Source organism: Mus caroli, chromosome 2, assembly GCF_900094665.2.
Source record: "Mus caroli chromosome 2, CAROLI_EIJ_v1.1, whole genome shotgun sequence".
Taxonomy (NCBI): domain Eukaryota; kingdom Metazoa; phylum Chordata; class Mammalia; order Rodentia; family Muridae; genus Mus; species Mus caroli.
In genome coordinates, this window is record NC_034571.1 from 16,625,285 (window position 1) to 16,646,175 (window position 20,891).

Consider the following 20,891-nt stretch of genomic DNA (forward strand, 5'->3'; position numbering starts at 1 on the left):
CAAGGAAAGACCTAGTCAGCTTCAAAAGTGGGAAAAAGAAACCAGAGAATCATTTTTGCAAATAGGTGCAGCTCTTGTAAGCTAATGTCCTCAGGATCTCTGGATTTGGGGTGAAAGCCTGAGTCAGTTTTCTACTTTGTCAGGTCCATCACTGTCGAGTAGGGCATGGCATGTGCTTATCACAAGAGCAGTGCAGTCTGAGTTAATGACTGCCCATTAGGAAGAAAGACTTTCCCCTTGTGCTAGAATTTTCATAACTTCCCTAATATGTTCTCTGGGTGATTTCACAAATAGATGCAACATGAGGGTAGACACAAGTGAGCAACCAAAGTAGACATGCTGAGAAGTTTAGAAGAGTGTTAACTGTTTAGACTGAAGCAGCAATGCAATGATGTCACCATGTTATGAACCAGGCACTGCCTCCTTATCTAATGTGCCCGTATTCTAATTTATTCTAGTTAGCTAAACAGAAAAACAGCCCTTATTTTTCGGAAAGGTTTAGGTAGGCATTTGCAGACTTTGAATCCTGATTCGTGGTTTGTTATTGACATTGGAAAAGTCATTAAAGCTCTCGTTTCTTATTTCTCTTGAGTAAAATAGAAGCCATAAAATGGACCATCTCCGTGGGATGCTGAGATGAATGTCAGGAATGAAAGAAATAGAAATATATTTCACAAATGCAGATTAGAATTGAAATGATGAAGCTGAGCCCCAGCAACGTGCCAGGCATCCGGTCTTACAGAGGAGTAGTGTGATCCTCTGACCACTTCCATCTTCAGTGTATTTATGCGAACCCCAAGGACATCATCCAGCCACTGTCAACTTTAAACCAAGCTGACACACAGTCTTTACAGGCAAGGAGGAAATAACATGGTTTTTTTTGTATTCTTTAGGATGAGGGGATAGCTAACGTTCATCAAACTGATGATGAAAATGAGTTGTTTAGGGACAAAAGGAGCAGCCTGGATTTATTACATAGGAAGAAAGCCGTGTCCCTGTGTGTGAAGGGAAACACTGTAAGCACCAGTCCTCTGTAGTCTCTGTAACATGAAAGCAAAAGTTAGTCTGCTTGTGTTTATTTATTGACACAGAGTTTCACTATGTAGCCCTGGCCAGCCTGGAACTTGCTATGTAGACCATGCTGGTCTTGAATTCATAGAGATCCTCACCTCCACCTTTCTCTGCCAGAATTAAGGCCATGACCCATCATCACTCCTGGCCAGCTACTTTATAATGTAATGTACACTAACACCTGTCGTAGTGCCTAGCCAAGTGGCCATAAAGCAAATAATTTGTTAAAATCATGGTAGAGCTGTATCAGGTGGTTTGCTTGAAACTGCTAATCATAAAAATAAAAGTCCTTTAAAAACTGCATTTACTGTAAAGTTCCGTTATAAAATAATCACAATATAGAGATAATTCATTTTAAATCTCAACTCATGGCAACATTTTAAAATTTTTTCAAGAGTGAGCTAGTTATGGAGGCACATGCTGATAGCATGCACTGAAGAGGCAGAGACAGGAGGATTACAGATTTGAGGTAAATCTGAACTAACTTGTAGGGGTTTGGGAGATGAAATAACAGATAAAACATTTGCTGAACACACAGGAGGACTAGTTTGACTCCCTAGCACCAATGTAAATGTCAGATGGTCTTGGCAGGATGCCTGTAGTCCCAGCCTGTAGAAGATAGAGATGGGATCCCCCGAACAAGCTGTCCAGCACAGCTGGCTGAATTGGCAAACTCTAAATTCCAGTGCAGAGAAAGTAAGGAAGACACCAGACAACCTCTGGCACCCTCCTTGTATATGTATGTGCCAATGGGTTTGCAAACACACACATACATACATGCACAGATATGACAAATGTGTACTAAGGTCAACAAAATAATTTTTTGAGACTAGGACTCTGTCAATGTGAATTTTAACTTTGATATGTGTTGTGTCTAGAGGTCAGGCTTTCCCCCAAGCTTGAGTGCACAGAAAGTAATGGCAGTTACAACATAGCATTTCAGCTTAACTGAGATAGCTCACCTGGGAAAAGGTAGTTTCCATCAGACGGATTGTGCCCTTATTTACTCTTAAGCATCCACAACATTTTCAAATGGGAAGGCAAGATTTGATGCCAATGAATGAGAACCCCAGTTACTCCTTAGAAGCCTATGCAAAACAGCAGAACTCAGTAAACATGACTTGGAGTAGTGAGTTCAAGGCTCTTTCACAGTAGAGAAGCCATGTTTGAGGCTCCTATCAAATCGTATAGTTCTACTGTGAAACAAAAACAAATAAAAAGTGCCTGGGCTGTCTCTCTTTGCAGAAAGTGTATATTCTCCCAGATTACCGTAAGTCCCCAAAAGCGATTGTGAAGAGGAAAATAAAAAAGATTACCACTCAGTAGAAAACACTAGATTAAAGAAAGCTATTTCAATAGCTGTATTTGTTGGTTTGAACCCATATTCAATAAAGACATTTACTAATCATCTCTTTTAGCTACTTTGGATAACTTATATCTGATGAAAAATAATACCTGAAATCTTGGGTGAAGTGCAGGTTGCTCTCCTATGTAATTAATTTGTTTGGGGGTCCATATTTACTGCAAAAAAAATCATTTGTGGTGGATAGTGACAAAGAGAAGCACAGGCTGGATGGCTGCAGGAGGACATTTGCTGAATGAGACACCTCTGTCATACCTCTTTTCTGCAATGGAATTCACGTATATATTTACACTGAAGTCCACATACACAGAGTTACCAGTTTCAAACCCTTGGTTGTCTGATGCCATTTTGGTGGTGGTCTACACACAGAAGAAATTAAAGCTTCAGCTATCAGCAGCCATGTGTCTTCCTCCAAGGACTGTGTTTGAGGGGCCAGTTTCTCTTTCAACCTTGTTTTATGCTCACAATAGTAAGGGATATGGGGAAAGCATCCTCACTTGGAAATATTGACTGCAGGTGTTTACTGCTCCCTGAAGCTGGAAGAGAAGGGGACAGGGTTGTTTTCTTTTCTAAAAACAGCCTCTCTCCCCATATTCTGGAACCTGTTCGTGTCATTGCCCCTGGAACATCTTTCTAGCGATTTCTATTGTTTCTGTTTTTATTTTCCTTTTTTTCTTTCAAACATGAGTAAAATCATGTACATTTTAAAAGAAAGGGGTAAAAGGTTCAAAAGAGGTCAAAGACCTCAAATGCAGTCTTCCTCAGGAATCTTTAGCTCCTAGTGATGTATTTGGCTTTCATGAACCTTATGGCTGGACTCTATCCCTGAATTATCCTTATTTCCCAAAATGTAATTCAATGAAATTAAATGTTGGTGCAGAAAAGAATCGCAGGAGATTTTCTGGTCTTTAAAATCTCGGGCACTCTGTGGCCATGTGTGTTTTCCCCAAACAATTGTTTTTAGACCCCCCCCCCTTTCTCCTCCACCTCTCTCTGGGGCCCAGTGCCAATGTGAGCACAAGCAAGGCCAGTAGAGAGTGGCAATGTCGAAGTTTCTGGAGTGAATCTCTGTGTTGTAGACAAAGTGTCTACAGCCTGGGTTTTAGAAAGAGAAAGCTGGACCTTGGAATAAATCTTCAAGGATTTCTGCACATTCTCGGGTCCTTCCACCATGTGGGACAGTTAAACACTAGTTGCTTTCTTAAGACACTCCGCTCTGAATTTAATTATAAACAACAAGGGGGTGCTCGCTTCAGCAGCACATACACTAAAATTGGAACAATACAGAAAAGATTAACATGACCCCTGCACAAGAATGACAAGCAAATGCATGAAGCATTCCATATTTTTTTAGACCATTGGGACTTTGAGAGACTGAACCACCAACCGAAGAATATACACTGGCTCTACCTAAGCCTTCCCACACATACGGAGCAGATGTGCAGCTTGGTCTTCATGTGGGTCCTGAACAACTGTAATGGGGGCTATCCTAAAAACTATTGCCCAAATGTGGGATATGTTCTTCTAGTGGTGATGCCTTATTTAGCCTCAGTGAGAGAGGATGCACATATCCTTCCAGACTTGATGGGCCAGGTTGGGGGATGCCCAAGGGGATCCCCACCCACTCAGAGGAGAAGAGGAGGGGGAATAGCGGAAGGATAGTGAGAGGGGGTGATCAGGAAGGGGACAGTAAGTGGGATGTAAAGTAAATAAGAAAAAAACTAATAAATAAAAATTAAATAAATAAAATAACAACCAGGTTAGATACAGAATAAATATATTAAAAAATGAAAAAGAATAACAAAGAGAGTATAAGAATCTGAAAGTATAAGCTATTGATTAAATCACACTAAAAGACTAAAAACAATCTACAGATTCTGCAGGCCAGCTAATTGTTCAGTTTTCCAATTTGTAAGCTATTCACACACTGAAATTCTAATTTTTAATCACTATCTATCTTATAACTACACATATAAGAAAGTTTGACTATAGCTCAGATAATAATAGAATTTAAATGTCTGGTTTGTGATAAATACACAGTTATTAGATTAAGTAGAGAAAATAGTATAACAAATGAAAATTTCACTTAACATCTAAAAGATGAAATTAATTTTAAGAGTAGATTAGTTGCTGTCACTAGGTAAGAATTTCGATATATTTCTATTTTAGAGCTTCTTGAGTTGACTTCATGTAATAAGTGGTAGTGAATATCAACAAATCATTTCATATTCTTTAAGAATTTTCTTAAGTAATTCATGCATTTTCTTGAATTGTACAATGGTTTCTCAATAAAATCCATTCACCAATAACTGTAAATAAATGAATGAATGAGTAAATAAAAAATAAATGACAAAGGAGAATGAGTTATCGGAGTCTGACACATTCAAAAGGTCTTAGTGACCTTCTCACCTTTTCCGTGTGGACAAACCAAGCACTGCAAAGAGAGCTTTGCATGCATTGAGAACATTTTTATTATGTCAGCAAAGACAGAAGCATGATTCTAAGGAAGAGAGGCTAATGATTTTTTTTTTTTTTTTTTTAGTAACTGGAAACCAAATGTAAGTTCCAGAGTTAGTATCTTGCTATGATTCTTTGTTTAAATAGTGCAAATGTTTCCAAGCAGATTGGGAAGCATTGATAAAGTTACAGTCCACTAGCACATTTAGATACATTTCTTTTTTAAAGATTCCAAACTGAACTTCTTTCCTTGGGATAGTTTTAGCTTCCTATTTTTGAGACTACCACCTTCACTAAAATAACCATTCATTCTTCCTACCCACAAATGCTGAGCAATTGAGAAAGATGCTCTGTACCACATCTTAAGGGGAGAATGCAGAAGGGAAGGGGGTGGAGGCAGCTGTGCCCTTTCTAGTGATTGATTGACAACTGTAGTCTGCTACTTGATTTCTATGGGAAGACTCAGAGAACAGATTGAAGGCTGTGTGTTTGCCCCAGGTAGTGTTTCTAATTCCGAGTAACAGACCGTGGTTTGGCCTAGGAGACTGTGGGCTCACAGACTGCCTGTAACTGAGGGTAGCAACAGAACTAGATTGGCTGTGGAAATGAAGAAACGGGTAAAGTATGGGCAGAGCATGTTTCTCTGCTGCCCATCACTACAAGACACTCTCAAATATAGCCACCACTCAGCCCCACTGTCTTTTCACCATTCCCTCAGTACTTGGAGTAGAGCCAAGTTAGGCACCTGGACATTGCCCACCAAAGAGGCAGCCATGTGGTGTTCGGGGGGCACAGAGTTGACCCCCATTTAGCTTCCTTCAACTCTGAGATGCTGGAGCAGGTCTCTACAATGAAGAGAATTCCCCACTAATGGAAAGTAATTTTGAATGGTGGATCAATCCCCATATTCATTATAGAGGGGGAGATGTTAAAATATTATAGTAATGAAAATTCATATGCTCTTTGTTCACTTATTAAGATTACTACAGAGCTCACAGCATTGCTGTAAGGATGCTTAATATCTTCTAATACTCTCTAGTGTTTTGCAGTTTTAAAACTCAGTTCAGAGAAAGTACGTGCCTTAGTCATTTTTCCTGTTGCTATGATTAAATTATCTGACAAACGCAACTTAAGGGAGAAGGGGTTGATTAATTTCGCTCACCGTTCAGAATACACTGCATCGCACTGGGCAAGGCGAAGTAGATGGAAGCCGCTGTTCCCATTCTGTCTCGGGCCAGAAGGAAAGAGCAGGAAAGGCATCATGTTGCTCAGTTTTCTTTCTCTATTTCTACAATGAAAAATCCTAGCCAAGGAAAAGTGCTGTCCACCATGGGTGGGGCTCCCCCAGCCTTAGTTAACATAATCAACATAATCCCCTACCGGAGTAATCCGGGGCCTGTTTCCTGCCTCTGGATTCTGTCGGGCTGACAATTAGCACTCACCATCACAGTGTACTGTTTAACATGTAATGTCGAGTGTCAAGGAATGCACCATGCAGGTTGGTGACTGTTCTAGTTTGCTTTCTATTGCTGTGATGAGATATTCTAACCAAAAGCAACTTGAAGAGAAAGGGATTTATTTGACTTATACTTCCTGGTCACAACCAATCTTTGAAGGATGGCAAAAGCAGAACCCAGAGAGGAAGCTGGCAGAACCCAGAGAGGATGCTGGCAGAACTCAGAGAGGATGCTGGCAGAACCCAGAGAGGATGCTGGCTTGCTCGCTTGCTCTCTGGCTCATGCTCAGCCCAGAACCACCTAGTGATGGTGCTGCCCACAGTGGGCTAGCTCTGCTCACAGAGGTGGTCACAGGCTAGTCTCATCTGGACAATTCTTCAAGTGAGATTCCTTCTTCCCCGGTGACTCTAGGTTGTATCAAGTTGCCAACAATAACTAATCAATATGGAATCAGCTCTACGCTATGTAGTATATTGGGGGCTCAGTTAACTCTCAAACACCAGAAGACTATAATATGTTAGTGATTTTGCTGTCAAGGTCAAAATATTTGAATTAAAATTTTACCTTATTTATAATTTAAATAATATAGGTCAGTTGAGAGAATGTAATCATTATCAGTCATCTTTATTTAACAAGTGGCATTACTTAAAATACTTTTGAACTGCTGATGTCTTCTCCAACCCCTTCCTTTGTTTGTTTTGCATGCTTAGCATAATAACGTTGGTGAGAGAAAAGGTATTCAATGGATTTTTGTTGAATGGATGATTTAACTATATAATAAGTTTTGCTTTTTGTATTTAAAAAAATAACTACAACACATTTTCTCACCAGAAGAGCTCATATTCTAGTGGAGACTGTAAGTGGAAAGCAAGTGCTTTCATAGGCATGTGCTGTAAGTGATGTGAACTGGACATTTAGACTTATTACCATATGATAAGTCATTTACCGCATGGGTCACAACTATGTCTTCAGTGAGCAAGACAACTAAATGGCAAAGGTAGGTTGTGATGGCCATCATTATCAGTTCCACTTTGTAGATGAGAGAACTGAATCTGTGAGTGGTCACCTGGCTTTCTCAGACCTGCCATGAATAAAGTGGTAACGTAAATACCAGGGTCCTGAAGAACAGGGTGATTGCTGGGTCTGTGGTGGAGAAACGCTCCAGGATGTAAGAAACACGAGTGGACCCATGATGGGATGATGCTCTAAGTTCATCCTGTTGCTATGATAAAACACTTTGACCCACAGCGATTTAAGGAAGGAAAGGACTTGGTTCAGACTACACTTCCAGGTAGGAGTCCATCACTGAGGGATGGCAGAGCAAGAGCCATGAAGGATAACTGCTTCCCTGCCTGCTTTCTGACTTTCTCACAGGCTCTTTCTCTGCTAGCTTTCTCACATAGCCTATAGCCCTCTATCTAGGGATGTTGCTGCCTACAGTGGGCTGGGATCTCCCACACCAATCATCATTCAAAGCAATCTATTACAGGCGTGGCCATAGGCCAATCTGATCTGGGAAATCTCCTGAGACTCCCTTTGATGACTCTGTGCTGTGCTGTGTCAAGTTGACAGCCAAAGTTAGTTGAGACAGATGATGTCTAAATTCAGACCTGGTTGTCTCAGGAAGACATTCTTAGTCACTACATTCCACTGTTCTTTAGCAAGAATGAATTGGCTGTGGTCTAGCAGAAGAAAACCTGCTGCTCTGAGTCGCTCAAAGCTGTGTAGAGATTTTTTTTTTTTAAGACACTGACATTTAAGATGAAGAGTCTGCTAAGCACGCCAAGAACTATAAATGAAGGGGGCTTTCATAGTCCTTTCAAAGATGTGAACATTAATTTCTGCATGATGGGAGGACACAGAGTTGAGCGGATTTGGGGTTGATGCTCTTAACTCTATGGTTCTCTTTGATGCTCCTCCCTATAGCTTTCAATCTCATATTCACTCAAAGTTACACACACACACACACACACACACACACACACACACATTCTTAATCTCTCCTGTCCCTGGAGCTCAGCTCAGACCAGCTCTAGGTCACATGCCTTTCTAGACTGCACCACCTCTGGCCACTGGGGCACATTGCTGAACCAACAAAGACAGCTTGCCCCTCTCCTAGGCTGGAGTATTCTTGCTGTGCCAGCCCTCCCTCGTGGACCAACCTGATGCTCTAGAGATGGGGAACTGTCTGCTAGCTCTGACCACCATCTTTGCCTTCATCAAACCAGTAATGACTAGCAAAAGCTTAAAGTGGTGTATTTAGGAGGAACTATGTTTTTAAATCCTCTCCTTTTTATGCTCTCTCAATAACTTGGATGGGTGGCGGTGTTTGGTTGGTTGGTTGCTTTTCTCAAGTAGTGTCTCATGAGCAAAAAGCTGGCCTCAAATTCTTTATATAGCTGGGGATGCTCTTGAACTCCTGATCCTCCAAACTGGAATGAGAGCCATACTTAAACCTTAAGTAGTATTTCTTTTACTCTAAACATTATTCACTACTTCGTATTTGGGAAAACTTGCGTGTTTTGTTCTTTTGTTTCTATCTAATTTGAGGAACAAGGTTACATAACTCGGGAAAGATTATGTTATAAAAATAGATCAGCTTAGATGTCCATCAATGGGCCCATGCATAGGATACAGAGAATGTTGCCTATATTCATTATAGTTTTATTCAACCATACAGATGAATGAATTATGTCATTTTCAAGACAGTGGATAAAACTGGAGATCACTGGATAAGTGTATAACAAGAAAACAAAAATGAGAGTATTTTAGAAGAGGGGGAACAGTGGAAGGAAAGGGGGATAGATGGCAATGGAGGGCCAAAGGATGTGATATGCTTGAATGAATATATTATGAAACCCGTTAAACATATAGTTAATACACAATAATATCTTTTTTTTTTTTTGGTTTTTGGTTTTTCGAGACAGGGTTTCTCTGTATAGCCTTGGCTGTTCTGGAACTCACTCTGTAGACCAGGCTGGCCTCAAACTGAGAAATCCGCCTGTATCTGCCTCCCAAGTGCTGGGATTAAAGGTGTGTGCCACCACTGCCCGGTCAATAGGATCATTTTTAAAGGTGAATTTTACAATTGCTTATCCCATGATTATGTTGTCATGGGATAACATTCTAATGGCTGGCTTGTTGTTCTGAATCACAGGCTATTTCAGTAATTTGGCTAATACAGTAATTTGCAATTTTAAAATTCATTAATTTATACTTGGTGGTTGCATAGTTCTTTTATTTCGAGGTTGTCTGGTTTGTTAACAATAATTTGGAGTTCTGTTGACTTGTTAATATGTATCAACTTTCTCTCTCTCTCTCAATCCCATAAACTGGGTGACAATATTCAAACCATTTCAGGCTCTTTAGTTTTATTTAAAGAAAAGGGGAGGTTGTTGCTTTGGGGGTTTTGTTGTTGTTATTGGTTGGTTAGTTTGGTTTGGTTTTTTGTTTGTTTAAACCAAGTGCTTTACCTAAGTTCTTTAAACAACTGAATATGCATGGCACATGTTCTTAGTCACACATTCAAACACAACCTTTTGTGGGCTTCAACTTGACCATATTTAGTAACATAACCAAAGTTACCCCTGTTTGGATAAAATTTAATAAAACTGTATTGGGAAATTATTGTGCTTCTCAATTCTGTGCCCCAGTGAGTCTGAATTCTCCAGAACTGATTTACAGAATTATATTATAAAGGTAATTAAACAATGGGTTATAATTATTAATTACTTCATAATAAATCCCAGTAATGAGAAAATAATTAAGGCATGCATTTCCCTGTGCTTTTTCACAGTGCCTGTTTTGTACACACAATGTGGCTGCTGTAATACACAGAGTACCTGCTGTATACACACAGAGTGCCTGCTGGGGACACACAGCTTATCTGCTGTCTCCCGTCTTACATTTCATGTTGCTCTTCTTCCTCTCATACAGTGGTTTATGCAGGTAGGGTGAAGAAGAACATAACATCGAGGGTAAAAGACACTTATACCAATCTTTGGAACAGAAGGGAAGTGGACAGATCCTGTGGGGAAGCAGGTGGAGTTGGGACCTGTGGAATCATTGCAGGCTAGGGCCTTGTGTGGAGTCATGGGAGTTTAGGGTGGCCATGGCCAATGACAAAACTTAAGGAAAAAGAAAGGTAGGAATAGCTCAGGATTATTTGTGTCATGCACACAACATCTAACTCTTACCAACACTAATACACAGAAGCTGCTGAGACACTATGCCAGGAGGGTGTAGATTTGGGTTTGAGACCAGGCTTTGACTCTTAACAATGTGTCTTTGAACAATGTGTTTCATCCACATGAGTTCAGCAGACTCAGCTGCAAAATAACACTAACATTGCTTAGCCAGTAGGGTTACAGCAAGGATGAGGGCAGGAAGCAATGCCTGGAAAATCATAGTTACTGCCTTATGTTGGTGTGTATTTTATTTTTAAGTCTCACTCTCATCTCTCTCTCTCTCTCTCTCTCTCTCTCTCTCTCTCTCTCTCTCTCTCTCTCTCTCCCTTCCTCCCTCCCTCCCTCCCTCCCTCCCTCCCTCCCTCTTTCTCCTGTGTGTGTTTCACTTATGTATAAATGTTCATGTGTTTGAGTGTAGTGCTTGTGTGCCACAATGCACATGTGGAGGTCAAGAGACAACATTAGGCGTTCATTTTTGTCCTCTTCCTTATTTGAGTTAGAGTCACATATGTTCACTGCTGCATATGAAAGATTAGCTGCCCCATAAACTTCCAGAGATTCTCTTGTCTCTGTTTCCCATCTCACTATGGGAACATTGGGATTGCAGATATGACCTACGTTATGTAGGTTCTGGGGATCTGAACTCCGGCCCTCATGATTACATAGAAAGTGCTCTGTACGTTGATCCATTTCCTTAGCCCTTGACATGTAATTTTCAATTACCTATCCCCAGTTAGTTAGGAATCACCAGATTTGACCCTCAAGAATTTTACTGCAAAGATAACCAAGCAATAATTTGGTATTGTTCCAGTACTAATTTGAAGCAAATCGCTATGTTGTAAATATTTTATTAACCATCACTTATTGACATAGTTACACAAACATGTAAGTCGAAAGACACCAGAATCTGAAACCTGATCAACTTGGGTTCATATCCTGGCTTCATGATGAACCAAGAACATAGTTTTCTGACTCTAGAGAGTCTATTGTACTTTGGAGCTGGAGAGTCCTCCAAAAGCCCGTATGTTAAAGGTTGGTCCCCAGCACTATTGGGAGGTATGGGGAAGTTAAATATTTAGGGGAAGAATTCGCTTAAAGGTGAGTTGGGACCTCAGTTCCTCCCCGCTTCCTCTTATTTCCTGGCTGCACAAAGTTAACAAGGGTTAACATGGGGCTTCCTTTGCCATACTCTTCCCATTATGCCCCATAATGCCACCCCAAGCCCAAAGCAAGAAGCCATAAACTGAAACCATAAGCCAATATAAACCTTTCTACTTCATAGATTGATCATCTCAGGTATTTTCTCCCACTAATGGAAAACCAGCTCATATAAGCAAAAGAGAGACTCAAATTAGGAGAGAATATACAAAAACAAAACAAAAACAAACAAACAAAAAGGAAGTGGAAGTTGATCTGATCAAAATACATTGTCCACACATAGTAAATTCTCAGAGAATGAATTAAAATACATTAAAATGAAAAGTTAGATATTAAGAAACAAACAGGCAGAAAAGAGTATGCATACAACCTCAAAATGAAGTGGTTGTAGAAACAGCAGTAGAAGCTTGAGCACAGACTGACAAAGCTGATGATTTGTTCATTGCTCTGTGCTTTATTTTATTGATAATGAAGTTAACTAAGCCTCTGGGTTCAATGTCTCAGAGTCACACGCCTCAGGCTTCCTGACACCTGGGACATTCATCTCTCCTAGACTATACATAGTATATAGAGGACCATTTTGACTCCAAAGCCATGCTTTTAATAAATAATTAAATACAAATTTAATGTTTTAATTAATAATTATTTGAACTCAGTACAATAACTAACCTGAGTTCCATGAGCTAGCCCATGTTCTGAAAGTTTGAGTCAAACCCCAAAAGTGTTTTCCAATATATTTTAAATTTTGGTCAAGGAGGTCTTTCTTATGGTCGTCCACTATTTCTTTCCACTTGAAATGTGTTTTTCTGGATCCTAAGAGGGATTTATAGCAACAAACACCCATGGGGAAAGCAATGCTCATCTCAACAGTTGGCCTATTCTGTGTGAACCAGGTTCACTGCCATCAGCAAAATCACCCTAGCTTCTAGTCACATGGAGGTCACTGATGGTAGGGGAAGAATGGAATGTCAGCTTTAGTTTTCTGGGGCTTCCCAATGACCCTAGATCTTCCCTACACAGATTTGTTTGCCATCCTCAGCCATAATTTTAAAATGTTTGAGGCTGAACAATTTTATTTAGGCAGAATTCTTTGTGATGGTCCAGCCTCTGAATTTGTCCACAAGCTCACATCATTTCCCACTTAGCCTGGGATTGTATGACTAGCTTAGTCAGAGAACGCAGTCTCTCTGAGTGCTTTGCTTTCTGGGTCATAGAATACAGTCTTTCTGTATGCTGTGCTCTCTGAGGACAGTGCATGGCATTAAGTCACAGGGGACTCAGCTTCTCTGTGTCATTCTAATTCCCAACCAGCCTTTTCTCATGTCCTCTTGCCCTTGACCATAGAAACCTGATGGTATTTTAGGTTGGTCTAGGTTAGTGTGCAGTATGTTTACCTTGCCTGTGCTATCCAGCTCAAGTTTTGGTTAAAAAACAAAAGATGGAAAACTACCAGTTAAGAGCACTGAGCTTGAATAGCCATGCATATGATTCCAGTATGTCCCGTTCCACATACCAGCACTTTTTCAGTCAGTCTGAGACTCTAATTATTCACTAAGCAGTTACTGAGTGAAGACTTACAGTCTTGTTTGTATTTTACAGATGGAAATACTGTGATCTTAAGTTTGTAACTGACCATACCATACTCCAGAGACAAAGGTGGAACTGCAGCCCAGGACCCCTGAAAGTCACCTTCAAAGGATTATACTACGTATATGTCAATCTGTCCTCTACCCTATTGTCTTCTTAGGTGAGTTCTGACTTTTTACTGAATCATGAGATGAGTGAATGAATTATTAGGCAAAGTAATATTTGTAGAGTGTGGCTTCTGTAATTCTTCCCTGAGCTCAGGGACTAAAATGTCTCAGTCAAACCATGATGCTTTCTCACACATACTCCTGAGATGCAGCTGAATATTGCTTTACCTGTTATTTATTGATATTGTAGAGGATAGCATGAGCATATGTACAATTTTTCAGGATGTGTATTATGTTATTTGACATTGATATGCCTATCTTTGTGTTCAGACTCTGGCTAGAAGCCATCATAACATCTATAGAATAAGAAAATACTCAAAGACCATGCATGCTTTCTTTCTCCAAATTGGTCTGCATGTATGGCCTTGCCTCTTTAGACCAAAAATGACCTAGTGAAGTTAGCCAGATTCATTCAGCCTGAGTTTTCACCACAAACCCACCAGTTTAATATCATTGGACCCAGAGAAAGGTCACAAAGAGAACAGTTCTTACCGTGGTGACGTTCTTATTTAAGTTGGTTCTTGGTTTATCCTAAATACTTTCTGCATAGTGGTGCCCCGAATCTCTGAGAGAACAACTTAAAGGCGGAGAGGTTTATTTGGGCTCACAGATTCATGGGGTTTATTCCCTGGTCACGTAGCTTTGCCTTGTACAGAGCAACATGGCATCAGGATGTATGACAGAAGACACCTGTTCACTTCCCAATGAACAGGAAGCAGGGGAAAATAGGAAAGAGCCAGGGACAGAACTAACTCCCCAACAACTTTGCCCAGTCACCTATTACCTCTATACAGGCTCTACCCCCAAAGTTTCCCAAACCTCCCAAAACAGTACCACCAGCTCGGAGCTAGGAGTCCAACAATATGAACTGTGTAGGAATTTCATATTGAAACCCAGTCTGAAAGTCAGACACATCACAGAGCCAGCACACCAGACAGAAGGCAGGTCCTGGATATGAAGTTTTTGGAGTCATTGATAGGAAGCTACTAAGCTGTCCTTCAGCAACTTCAGAAGCAAGAACTTATAGTTTCCAGGTCAGTATCAGCTCTGAGACACGAAGTTCCTGGGGTGACCAGGCTTACAAAACAGTGTCTGAGTTGAGAGAACTAGAGTCTGCTTTGAGTCATCTGGGAAGTTTCAGAGCTGTCGGACTTGATCAGAAAAAGGCCACATGTGAATAAGGGACTCTATATACTGAAGCCTAGAGTGACTGGCTCTGTTCACTCTTCCAGAAGCTGCCAGACCTCAGAAATGGAATCGAGAGGGTTCTTCACCCTAGTGATTTACTCTGATTTCCCTTTGTACACATATGGACTCTATTTTCTACTGTCTTTATAAATATTGTTGTGACTGCCTCTGCCAAGCTACCTTTCTCACCCCAGGGAGAAGCCAAAGAGCAGACATTCCCACACCACCTCCCACTCCCTTCCTATTAGATACAACTGCAAGGGACAGGAGCAATTTGGCTAGTCAGAGTGATGTGTGTATGTGAGTCTTTAGAGAGCCAGGCTAAGCTCAGAGTCAGGGGGCGTCAATAAATAACCTGTGTCCCTCTCTGTGTGTGGTTGGGGCTGGAATGCCTTTCTCTTTAGAGTTGTCCAAGTATCAAAGATCAAAGAGTCAACCATGGCTGGATGTGCTGCTCACTACAAAGCCTCCATTCTCTGTGGGAGGATTCTGGCGAAAGCAGCAGTAATTCTCTCTGGTGACTACTTGCTGATGGTTGGGGTTGGAGGGCTCTCAAAGAATTTACAACTACTTTAAAGGACTTTTAAAAAAAAATTCAGATGAGAATTCACTTTCAAAGGAACTGAAAACTGGCATCTTTTTGGGTGTGGAATGTGGTAGAAGGGAGAAAAAAGTAAAGAAATTGACCCATTACCACATGGAATGTGGTTTGGGTTGGTCTGGAGGGGGAAGAGTGGCCTGTGTAATTTACACACCGTTGGGAAAGCATTAGAGGCAGCCTTTGATAAGCAGAGCAGAACATATCCAGAGGTTTTTTTTTTTAAGTCCCCAACTAGATAATATATTTGAAAAACACACTTTGAACTAGTTTGCTAGGGTTTGGAGGCAAAAAGTGTGTTTTGGTTTTCAGTATTACAGATAATCACAATGCACAAAGTGAGAGCTTTGTTCTCTGTTCCATCCATGTGTGCCTCATGCCTCACAGTTATGTGACATCTATAATCCTCATAGTTGTGCCAAAGGGGAACGTTTTGTTACCTACCCGTAAGAGAACAGGCTCTGCATGGCTGATGTCGTGCTTGCTCCAAGGTCATGCAGTTGTTCAGTGGATAGCTGAGCATTTGAACAGAGCTCTGGAACAGAGAATATCTGACTACCATTTAGCCTGTGGTTCGTGCTTCTGGCTTCTGTTGCAGTATCTGGCGTTATGGAAGCTGATGGAACTCTTGCCTTCTGAACTTGAGAGTGTCACAGAAATATAACTATGGTTCAGGCTCAACTAGATGGTCCCAAGTCCAATATGCCTTGCTCCTCATTGCACTGCATCACATAAGCATGGTGTGGCTTATAGACCTGCTTCATATCACAGGCACGTTTTCCATTGGAAAGTGTCCTAAATTGTATGATAAAGAAACCACGTTAAGTGGGCAAGAGAGATACCTCAGTGGTTAAAAGCACTGGCTACTAATACACAGGACCCAAGTTTGATTTCCAGAACCCATTTGGCAGCTCGTAACCATCTATAACTCCAGTTCTAAGAAACCTGATGCCTTCTTCTGGCTTCTGTGAACACTGGCATATATGCAGGCAAAACATCCATACAAATAAAATTAAAGAAAGCCTGTTTAGGTAAATACTTGATAATCCCATTACCTCTGAAAGGGCGTCTTGTTGGACAGTGTTGAAATTACATGCAACATATAAAAGTCTTTCACTGAAAGAAACATCCAAACAGTGAACACGGATGTCTGTGTGGGTGGCCTGTTCCTGTGGCCATTTTGGGTGGTGAGAGATAATCGCTCATATCCTCTACAACACAGAACATAAGTAGGTCCTTCCTCTGGGATTCTCTGCACGGTGTTAGAAACCAATGTCTTATGAGTGACACTCGGCAGTGGTAGCCAAAAAAACAAAAAACAAAAAACAAAACCCAAAAAACTTGAAATGCATTATTTTAATGACAATCGTGTCATGTTTTAGCTCCCCAACCCTTGCAATATCTTCATTTTAATAAAAACGTGAATAGTATGAGCCTTTGTCCTGAGATCCAAAGCTTAAGATGATCTGAAAACCGTAGGTACCTAAAAATAAAATGGTACCTTCTTTTGGCACTTAACATCTTTCAGGTTGCTTTTTTTTTTTTTTTTTTTTTTTTTTTGGTTTAGTTTGTAAAGGTCAGAAATAGAAGCAGTAGATTCTTTTTTAAAAAAATACTGATTTAATAGCAATGCAGAGCATCATCAAAATCCTTTGGCTTTTCTGCCTCCAAATTTTCTCGAAAGGTTTCACACATTCGGTGGAAGAAAGCGTGAGTCAGCCTTCCCTTCTCCAGACATGAAGCTTTGCAGAAATCGTCTGCCAGGTGTCACATGGTGCCGCATATGTTCTCAGCTCCGCGACAGGAAGGAAACGCGCGGTTGCTGAAAAGCAAGGGAAGCTGTAAAAGCCAGGTGCCCTTCTTTCCTTCTCTGGGGCCTGGAGGGTTTTCCTGACTCTCTGATCCCCCCACCCTCACACCCTGTGGGGTGGCAACCCCAGGTAGTGTTGGAGAGGAAGCATGGGAAGTGGCGACTGACTAACAGGTAGGATTCAGAAGCAGAATGATGAAGCACGAAACAACCAGTTCTTAAAGGCGATGGGTCTGTTCACCCCATGAGGGCCTGTAATTTCCAGTGCAATTAGAAACTGGTCTGCAGCTGTGAAAACATGACCTCTAGTAGGCTAAGCTCTTTGGCAAAGGTATGGAGTCAGGTAGAGAAGAATAACAAAGCCAGAAATTATAGTGATGCCCTTATATGCATAACTTCATACAATATATGAGACCTGTGGAATGTTACAAGGGTATTTTCATCTGGAATTTTTCTTCAACAAAGCATAGAAAGAGTCAGCTGGTTTTCCTAAAGGGGGCGGATTGCTGGGAAGTACTGTTGTCTCCGTGTTATCATTGTGGAAATGAGATTCAAATGAGATGTAGGTCTCTCCTGAAGCAAAAGAAATCAGTAACACTGTGGTAAAAATGCAAGTCACCTGGGTGTTGTGCTAAAAGTGTACAGCTCGATCCATGATGCTTTGGGCTTCTTCACCTCTTGAAGATACAGTTCTGCTCTTCAGTGCTTGCTATTTGCTTGTTGCATTGGATTGTCAGTCTGGATGTTTTTGTTGATTTTATGTTGTAAGTAAAACCGATGTGATGGACTAGCTGTGGCAGACTCAGCTACAAAACAAAAGCTTTTCTAACCCACTCTTCCCTACCCACCCACCCAATAACATGTTTCCTGCAGTATCATTCCACCCTCAGGAGGACTTGATGATGGCATTTAATTTGTGCACAGAGTTAAAAGAGAAAGGACGGAAGATTTACCATACATAGAGAGTTCCAGGACATCCCTAGTCTCAAAAAATAAACAAAACAAACAAATAAAAAGAGTCACTATATACAGCCTGAAGAAAAAAGCAAGCCCAATAAACCTTGGGTTGTGGCTCCATGTGAAACCTTACAAGTTGAAACCATCCAGAGGGGCCCTACATCTACAGCTCCAATCCTGCTTCAGGAGCAGCCCAGATGCAACCTTGAAACAAGTGTCTTTTTGCATAGAACTCTGGGACAGAATAAAAGGAAGACAGCAGGGGACGGATCTCTCAGTCTCAGAAAACCACACTGTTTGATGATAAGATAATGATCTCTTCCTCTAGCTTTACTAGGTAAAATTCTCCCTTGTGCTTTTGAATGAGGGATTTCCCCTAAACAATCCCTGAGACCTGAGTTTAGCCCAAGCCCTGGAGACGGGTGATTAAAGCAAAGTCAGGGCTTCCAGAGGGAAGCTGGGCTATACCGCCTTTTATGATAAACTGTAATTTAGAAGCATCCTGTAAAGACAAGAAAAGTCAAGGTTTTAAATACAGCTTTAACAAAAGTTCAGCTTCATCTGGATTAAGCTGGGACATACTTTAAAAAAAAAAAAAAGAACTTTTTTGATCATCACTCACATCCCACCCCATAATAAATAGCATTGATGTTTATTACCTTTGGATTCTCCGTTTGCAAATTCACTTTCTCAACTAACTATATTTTCAGTCTCAGAGTTCATAGTAATGGTGCTTTTGCAGACATTCAAAAGCAAGTACAGGGCAGAAATACATTTGAGTTGCACAAAGCACACGGTAAATGCGTGTTCCTTTCACAGTCAGGGTAGTCCCATGCTTTTTTCTCCCCTTTCCCCCCCTGTGCTTTCTATATCTTTGATGTCTTCATAGTGTAAAAAAATGGAGCCCAGATTCAATGTTACAGTACTGGCCCACGGACCTAACTATACCTGTGTAAAAGGGAACATTCCATGTCCTGTGGAGAAAGCGGGTGGATTGGTTGAGCTTTGTTGAGGAGTAAATTACAATGCTTTTAGCTATCAGGTCAAAGTTAATGAATCAATGATACATCATAAATAAGAGATCTTTCAAGAGACTCAGACACAAAGTTATGTATTGATTAGTAGTCAAAAATATCATCCAACACTTTAAGGAGCTATACTTCTTCTGAGGACACCCATTCAAGAGTCACCTATTCAATCTCCCTATTCCCAATACAAAACATAACAGTGAGTAACTGTGTTTGTCTAGCAGGTTGGTACTGTCTGCTCCAAGGATTGCTGTATGTAGTTTTTGCCCATCCTCTAATATGCAACAACCTGCTATGCTGAGCACCAGGTTTTAAATAATGAGGTGTTAGGTGGACCGGGTCTGAATTACATTGTGTCTAACATCAAAGGCAGAGAAAGGAAAATGTTGGGAAAATAGAAAGAGAAAGGATCCTTGGCCATAAGGGTTGGGCGGGCTGCTGTAAGGAATGGAAGATGGGGCTATGGGAAGAAGCTGGGAAGAGGAAGCCTGAAGTGGAGGGAAATGAGTGTTCATATTAACAACGTCAGGAGCAAAGACAGTAGGTATGGTGCTTCCTAATATATGCAAATGCTGTGTGTTGTACTTTCTTGAGTTAGCTAAGGAGACATCAACATAGTCCACTGGGTTCAGTGGTGTCCTTTTATTTAAACTAAATATGTTCATTTGCTTTTCTTCCACATATAAGGTCAAGTCTCTTTGCTTCATGGATACTCTGGTAAGACACACACACACATACACAGTGAGAGACAGACAGACAGAGACAGAGACAAAATAATTAATTTAGTATTTAGTAATACTGCTACACTAGTATTGACTACACCGTGAACAGAGAATTTTTTTTATTGCCCAGTGTAGAGAAGCTGTGTTTTCTCATATTCATGTGTAAGGTAATTTGTGTTATAGGCAGAAAATAGAATTTGAAACTTATAATAAACAAATCATTCCTTAAACAGTTGTAGGAAAAAGGCTACAACTTCAGAAATAATCACTTGTTTCTATACAGTTACTTGTTGGAAACAATAACCTGAAAGGGAAGCTCCTCTGTCATTAGACTTCAATGTGAGGAAATTAGAAAGTATAAACAGAGAACCCAAGCAGTCGAGAGAATTTTCTATAATGCCACATGGACATGATAAATTGTACCATTTTGTCACTTAATGGTATATTAGATCAATACAGAATCTGACTCATGAGCTAATTTAGAAGCCTCAAGTATGGTGGGAAAGTGTTTTTAGTATCTCAGGAAAGATTCTGAAAACTTTACAAAAAAAATACGTGTTTGTGAAATATGGCCAAGTTATCGCTTCACACATGAAAAATGTTCTATAGCTTCTTCCTAGGAGTGAAATTCGTTTTGTGAAGTCGAGATTTCTAAAAGCAATGTTAAAAACACATTGAACCACTGCTGAAAAGTAACAACCATGCCATCTTGTGTGTGGGATTTTTAAATAAACAAAATATTTTCTTATACATGACAGTGGTGCACAGGTGAGTGTGCCTATAAAGTCCAGATGAGAGAGTGGCATCTCGTGGAGCTCAAGTACCAGATGCCTATGATGTGGGTAGTACCAAGTCAACTCAGATCAAGTACCAGATACCTGTGATGTGGGTAGTACCAACTGAAATCAGATCAAGTACTAGATGCCTGTGATGTGGGTAGTACCAACTGAACTCAGATCAAGTACTAGATGCCTGTGATGTGGGTAGTACCAAGTCAACTCAGAACAAGTACCAGATGCCTGTGATGTGGGTAGTACCAAGTCAACTCAGAACAAGTACCAGATACCTGTGATGTGGGTAGTACCAACTGAACTCAGATCAAGTACCAGATACCTGTGATGTGGGTAGTACCAACTGAACT

At 40.6% G+C, this 20,891-nt stretch overlaps 1 non-coding gene across 1 annotated transcript; it reads left to right on the forward strand.

Annotated features, from left to right (window-relative positions):
• The first annotated feature begins 3,677 nt into the window (after positions 1-3,677).
• LOC115030412 lies at positions 3,678-3,784 on the forward strand. The gene has a single exon (XR_003836018.1). It is a non-coding gene; the product is annotated as a U6 spliceosomal RNA (small nuclear RNA).
• The last annotated feature ends 17,107 nt before the right edge of the window (positions 3,785-20,891 follow it).